The sequence below is a fragment of the Anabrus simplex genome, chromosome 4 (assembly GCF_040414725.1).
Source record: "Anabrus simplex isolate iqAnaSimp1 chromosome 4, ASM4041472v1, whole genome shotgun sequence".
Classification (NCBI taxonomy): Eukaryota; Metazoa; Arthropoda; class Insecta; order Orthoptera; family Tettigoniidae; genus Anabrus; species Anabrus simplex.
The window spans coordinates 392,149,468-392,157,536 of record NC_090268.1 but is presented as its reverse complement, the minus strand read 5'-3'; positions in this window follow the sequence as shown (position 1 = coordinate 392,157,536).

Here is an 8,069-nt window from a genome sequence, read left to right as displayed (position 1 = left end):
CTAAATCCGGCGTCTTATGGTATAATCCTTTGTCGATATGACGTACGTTTAGCAGCAGTTAATCTGTAAATGAAGGTCTGCAATATTGTAAACACGCATATACTTTCGTATGTCGATCTATATATATATTCACTGATGTTGATTTGTAGCGATCGAGAAAGGTGTGTCTGCTTTTGTAATCAGTACTCCCCACACCGACTTCGACTGGCAGTAGGAATGGGGTCCTTCTCCAACCCCTGTGTAACTGTCATTAGTAAGAAAGGCCTACCATTGTAATGATTAGTTCACTTCTCGATTTGACTTGCAGAAGGCAAGGGAGCATGCAGTTTTGTTTAAAACTCCACTACTCGGTTGTGTTTGGCAGTAGGCAAGGGTGCCCGCCATTATAAACACATGTCCTCATCTAATATGTGACTGGCATTAGGCATAGTGACCTGCTATTTTGATGGAAACTCACCAACTTGGTGTGACTGGCAGTAAGCTAGCTGGAAGTAGGAAAATGGACCTGACATTTTAATGATAACTGCACAACTTAATTTCGACTGATAGTAGGGCAATTGCCTGCCATTATAATAAAAACTCCTCAACTGTAATCTGTCTGGAAGTAGGAAAGGGGGGGCTGCCATTTTAACGAAAACTCCCCAAATCGATTGTGTCCGCGCAGTAGGCAATGGAGCCTGCAATTATAATGTAAACTTCCCAACTCGATTGTGAATGGCAGTAGGCAAGTGAGCCTGGCGTTATATCCCAAATCCGTAACAAACACTTTACATTGGAAACAACGTATGGGGACCTTTCCATGCTCTTTCTCGGATAACGCTAAGAGTCATGCAATTTTAAAACAATCTTATTTACTGCATGTACAGTATTTACTTCGATATTCGGAAACAGTGTAGAATACCGTAGCGAAGCACGAGCACATTTTCTAGTTTGCTATAAGGATACACTGGACGTATCCTTGACTGCTGGTATGAAGTGCGCAGTGTTTTCGGAATTAACTTAATATTCATTTTTATTTCAGGCTGAGTGAATCTCAGGGTCATGTGCACCTCCGGAAATGGGAATTCGTTCCTTAAAATTTTTGATTTCCTGACGAGGAATCGAACCCTCCTTCGCCCGGGTGAACTGAGCACGCCTTACCGCTCGGCTAGGCAGACCATAGCTTCATATTATATTGTGTTAATGGACGATAGCAGCCTTTTATAGTGCTGTAGCTTAAGAATGCTTTATAAAGAGCGGCGGGTGGATCTCACGTATAAACATTTTGGTAGGTTTTTAAGATGACCGCCTCTGTGGTGTAGTGGTTAGTGTGATTATCTGCCATCCCCGGAGGCCCACGTTCTATTCCCATCTCTGCCACGAGGGCTGGGACGGGGTCCACTCAGCCTAGGGAGGTAAACTGAGTAGAGGGGTTGTTCGATTCCCTCCTCAGGAATCCTCGAAGTGGTTTTCCGTAGTTTCCCACTTCTCCTCCAGGCAAATGCCGGGATGGTATCTAACTTAAGGTCACGGCCGCTTCCTTCCCTCTTCCTTGTCTATTATTTCCAATCTTTCCATCCCCCGACAAGGTCCCTGTTCAGCATAGCAGGTGAGGCCACCTGGGCGAGGTACTGGTCATTCTCACCTGTTGTATCCCCCGACCCCAAGTCGCACGCTCCAGGACACTGCCCTTGAAGCGGTAGAGGTGGAATCCCTCGCTGAGTCGGAGGGAGAAAACAACCCTGCAGGGTAAACAGATTAAGAAGAAGTAGTTTGAAAATTAAGCCTTACATTTAGAACAGCACTAACTTTATTGCATTAATATTATAATACTCAATTAATTATAATAGCAATATTGAAATTATATTAAATTAATTTTAATATAATTTACGGAAAAAATATTTTACCGCAAATGAATTGTGCATACCTTCGACTTGAATTCATCCTATACCCCTCTAGAGAAGGTATTGAAAATTGGATTCGACCGGGCTCTAAGAGTGAGAATGTGATAATCGGCTCTCTATATGTGTCGAAAATGTGCGAACACAATATTATCAACTAAATACTTGAAGTGTAAAGTGGATTGCCCGGCTATACTGGGGTTGATTCTACTTCATGTTCCAAGCAAGCGAACAAGGCAGAAATTTACATTCCACCTGTCCAAACGAGGACGGCTCCACACGAATATCCTTGCTTCATGGTGGAATGGTCACTTGACATTTTTCATCACCCTTAGACTGCAATAAGGAAAGCACTTCTCGGGGTTGGAACGTGGTAACTGTGTAAATTATTATCCGAACAGTCTGTGGTATGTATCGTATCTGTAGAAAATCGGTGAATATGTATCTGTAGCCCAGAGCCATACAAACGTAAGCGCCAAACAATTAACTTTGCAGCAGAGCGAGAAAACAATATTTCGCTGACATATCCAGCAATATCTATAAAGGGATTGGTTGAATTTTTACACAACATTTGATTGACATACCTTACGATGTCGTTCAGCTTTTTTTATCATTTTAGTTATTTGAATGTCAAAATATTGAGAAAAGGTACTTAAGATTGATTGGCACTAAGAGAATTTCGTTTTAAGTTGCATTTTTCTCCGAGTCATATGAGCGTAACTCTATGTAATGGTGCCCAAAACACAGAGATTTTATTAAATTATTACACTTATGGAACATTTGAAAGGTACTAAAACATTAGTAAATTAAATTAACAATAACAAATCTCAAAATTTTCAGTAAAGTATGGTTTCTTGTTCCAGGTAAATACGAAATGGGAACATTCGCGTAATTTGTAAAACAATCCATTACCGTGAAGGAAAAGTAATGGATTGGAACTAACCTTCAATTCTGTAAACTTATATTCGTCAACTGTTTTTTCTTCTGCAGCCTGACTATCCACATCAGCCGATAGAACCATCTCTACCATCAGTTCCCCTCTGCTTTTAAATTTGCTACTACCAGTTTTATACATTCCAAGATATTGCTTCTAACAGTACAAACTCAGTCTGGAAAAACATCTTCTAGTCTTCAATCTACACTAGGAAATAATAACAAGGTAACAATGTATTATGCTTTTGTGGAGAGCGATAATTAACTGTTTGAACAATGCTGTGTTCAGAGCATAGTGTTATCTAACAATGGACTTAATTGCTCCACACTGCTCCATACGGAGAACCAAAGGGAAGTAACTCACACCATTGTGGAGTTAAGGGCTACCTTGTACTCAAATATTAGGACCAAACAGAATCAAGTGGCATTCACTACCGTTTGGCTCTATGAAATTGTGGGGTTACTAATTTTTTACTTTAGGGAATTTGGTTATTAAATTTCTTTGGATTTACTATTCACTGCATCTAATAGACCACAGTTAAATATAACAGAATCACTAATAAACATAAGAAGAATAATTGGAGTTACACTCCCTTGGCTTTGGGCTTCATATAAATTTGTATGTACGTGTAAATTTGTATTTGTCTGTAAAGCTTCTCTTATTGCAGTTAACCTTCCGTGGAATCATCTGTAATTAGGTTATCATGAAGATAATAATAATAATAATAATAATAATAATAATAATAATAATAATAATAATAATAATAATCGTATGGCCTCAGCTACCGTGTGCAGACATTTCAATTTGACGCCATCTGGCTGTCTGCTCGTCAATTTCGACGTTCCGTTTTACTCTAGGCCCGCACTAGATGGCAGACCGAATAAACCGAAACTCTCTTGGGCGTCTATGACTGAGATTTAATGAATTTTGTCGGGTAAACACCAAATGTGTCACCAGAGATCTTTTACATGCCGACATCGTACGACATGGAGTGTCGAATGGACTTTTTTCCGCCCTTCAAAAATCCGACTAGCTCTGCCGGGTTTGAACCCGCTATCTTGGGATCCGGAGGCCGACACTCTACCGCTGATCCACATGAAGATGGTAAATACATATATTTTATTCTACATTCCACAGCCTTGTATTTGCAGATGATCCTGCTATTTTTTCTATTCTATTGGCACAACTGAAAAACATATCAATGAACTCGAAACACAAACGACAAAAGCTGATCTCTAGATCTCCTTTGAGGAAACAGAGTTCGTAACAAACATCAGCCAGCGTCCAGAGAGATAGCTGTAAATAATATTGGGAATTAAGAAGGCAGATGCGTTCAAATAACTTTTTTTACAATATGATTGTCCGACTCGTTGGCTGAACGGTCAGCGGACTGGCCTTCGGTTCAGAGGGTACCGGGTTCGATTCCCGGCCGGGTCGGGGATTTTAACCTTAATTGGTTAATTCCAATGGCCCGGGGCTGGGTGTTTCGTGTTGTCTTCATCGTAATTTCATCCTCATCACGATGCGCAGGTCGCCTACAGGAGTCAAATAGAAAGACCTGCACCCGGCGAGCCGAGCCCATCCCGGGATATCCCGGCACTAAAAGCCATACGGCATTTCATTTCACAGTATGATTTAAGTCGCACCGATACGGATAGGTCTTAATGGGATAGAATCCAAATTTTAACACAATATTCATTGGGAAGCTTTATGCTTTTACATAAATTTTATGATTCAAGGATCAAAAAGCAGTTATCAATTGTGTAAGTTATTTTTTGTTTGGCCCAGGATAATTGGAAAATAGCGTTTTTGGTCGCATTGCAATCTTCATGTATCGAATGATTACGCTGTATGACTGTGAAATACATAAATGAATTCATTTCCTTTATATCACTAACGACATTGGATAGAATGGTATAGATCACTGGCTGGCCGATACAGGGAAAGTCGTGAAACGTTGCCACTGTAGATGTATAACCTCATTTCTATCCATATACCTAGGTAGGTAGGAGTATGTTATTTTGAAAGCCATCTAGCGGCGAGTGTAGGAATTGTGCCTGTCGCACTCCTATTAAGCAATGATTAATGACTAACAAATGAAATGATATTGGAGAGTTTCACTGGAATGAAAGACGGCAGGGAAAACCGGAGTACCCGGAGAAACGATTTTCTCCACTCTACTGTATCGGCGGCAACCGTTGTCTCATAGCAACTGTTTTTCCAAGCACTAATATGCACCATTCTTTGCCGGGGACATGGAATTGCTAATTTTTTCTTCTCTGTCTTCCCGAAACAAAAATGTTCGGCATTTAAACAGGATAATAGACGTAAAACTGACACTGAACGATAGCCGTTACTCTTTTACATAAAGTATACTTGATGACCTGACTCGTATGTACTCGTGCCAGATCCAAGAATCAGTGCTATTTTTTATAGAACAGAAAACTTATTACTCGTAGAGAAGAGTATTTCATCAGAGGTTATGTATTCAAATTAAAAAAGAAATATTTTCACAGATTTCCCATTGCTTGAAATTTCACTGCGAATTCGGTCACTTCATGACTAACACCTGTACGGAATAAAGTTTGAAGGTTAGTAATGAATATCCATGGCCTGTTTCCACTCATTCGAGCTGGTCAGCAATGGAATGAATGAAGTACCATCTAGCGGCGAGGTTAGGAATTGTGCCGACCGCCGAAGCCTGTCACCGTCCTATGAAGCAATGATTAATAACCGGCAGATGAAATGAAACGATACTGGAGAGTGTCGCTTGAATGAAAGATGACTGGGAAACCGAAGTACCTGGAGAAAATTCTGTCCCATTTCCGCTTTGTCCAGCACAAACCTCACAGGGAGTGACCGGGATTTGAACTACGGAACCCAGGGGTGAGAGGCCGCCGTGCTGCCACCTAAACCACGGTGACATCTTTGAAGGTTAATCATATTTTTATTTACAATATTTGATATTTTTGCAGTAGCTGGGACATCTCATCAGGTCAGACGAAGCCCTTCCATATCGCTCTCAACCAAACGGGAAACAATCAAGAGGACTCCCAAGGACGCGGTGGAAATGAATGTCGCGTGCTGGCAGCTTTCCAACAGGTGGAGCCGACGGCCACGGGCGAAGACGCTAGAGAGACAGTGATGGACCAACTTTTGCTCTAGATATCCCTGTAGGTGCGACCCTATTACTTCCTTGGGATTGAAAATAATTTTGTGAGCTATTTCATACATTTATGACCAGCGACTTTTTTGAGTGATAGGAAATTACTCTTGAAGAACTGAAAATTATAAATGAGGACCGTGGAAAAAATAACCAAGCACATTTACAAGTTTTATTTTTATACTTTTTTAATAGAACTTTTCTGCGTAGAATTATCTTATCAGTAAAATTCCAAATCCATTGACTACTTTTATTGCAAAATCCTGTGGATTAATACAATTAAATTAGCCATGGAAATATTGATATTTGTCCTACCCTACCGACTGATTATATAACCGGGAGGAGTATTGTTAATAGTTAAAGTTTAAATAATTATCTACATATCTGTCTATCTACCTATGCATAAAAAGTAATTTAAAAAAGAAATAACTTAAAATTAAATTCTGTAAATCTGATAAAAACATTACATAGTTTTACAAATTTTAACAGGCCATCTTCAGTGGTCGATAATGACATTAGTGTGCATTAATACATACGTTATAGAATAATAATAATAATAATAATAATAATAATAATAATAATAATAATAATATATTTAAACAAATAGAGATGCTACTTGCTTTACGTCGCACCGACACAGATATGTCTTACGGCGACGATGGGATACGAAAGGGCTAGGAAGTGGAAGGAAGCGGCCGTGGCCTTAATTAAGGTACATACCCAGCATTTGCCTGGTGTGAAAATGGGAAACCACGGAAAACCATCTTCAGGGTTGCCGACAGTGGGGTTCGAACCCACTATCTCCCGATTACTGGATACTGGCCGCAATTAAGCGACTGCAGCTATCGAGCTCGGTCAAATAGTTATGATATAGGCTTTTGGGCTTATGCCGCGTCTAGGAAACTCGCATGTTTTGAAATATCTACTTTAGGTGAGTCGGAATGTCCGACATCTTCATTGACTAAAAAGGCAAAACTTACGTTCCTGTATCTCTGAAACTTCTGTAGAGAGAGACAGAGCTCGCCAGCTGCAGTCGCCTAAGTGTGGCCAGTACCCAGTATTCGGAAGATAGTATATTCGAATCCCACTGTCGGCAGCCATGAAAATGGATTTCCTTGCTTTGCTATTTTCACACCAGAAAAATTCTGGGACTGCATCTTAATTAAGGCCACGGCTGCTTCCTTCCCACTCCTAGCCCCTTCCTCTCCATTGTCGCCATAAAACATACCTTTGTCGGCACGACGGAAAGCAACTTATTAAATAAAATCTCTGTAGAGATAAATTTGAAATATTTGTATCATAACGAAGCTTCTGTTGGATTCGCCGAACAAAAATGAAGTGACATTTACAATTTAAAATTTCCCCTCACACACGACATTTTATAAGAAAGGTAAGTTTTTTAATGAGTTCGGTTCAGGTATTAAGATATATTTATTACGATATTTGGTTAGTAGCTTAGTTTAATGACCTCAGATTGTTCATTGAAACTTTAGTATTATTCGTTAGTTTTGTTTGATATAGCTACAAAATATACCAAAATGTTCAGATGCCAGAAACGATGCTTGAAGTAATCCATTAAAAATATTCACATCAATCAAACATTTAATTATAAACCATATATCACATTATAGATAGCCACACTCGTTATGACGTGATACTACTGTAAGGAATTAATTTTCTACAATTTGCGTTTTATATGTCAATTAGTTTCGAAAACTTTCGAAAATTACTTTCAAAAGATGCATTTGAAAAATGTGTTTCTATCTAGGCCTAAATTATAACTTCTCAAACATTAAAAAACTGTCTAGAACGAGTGTTTTAACAACTGATTCAAGAAATTAATCGGCAACTTACTAATATTTTAAGATCAAATACGGAAATATTTTCTTTATAGTGTTCTAACTCGCGCTGAGTGTTTGAAATTATCTCGAAGTAAAAATCCAGTTTGATTCTTACCAGACGATGGCCATGATTAATTTGGATACACTTTTTTACTAATTCCTTTCATTACTTTCATTGAAATAAACTTTTCGAACTATAAATTATAATTTAGAGGCTCTCTGTATGGAACAGCCTGACTGTACCACATCAA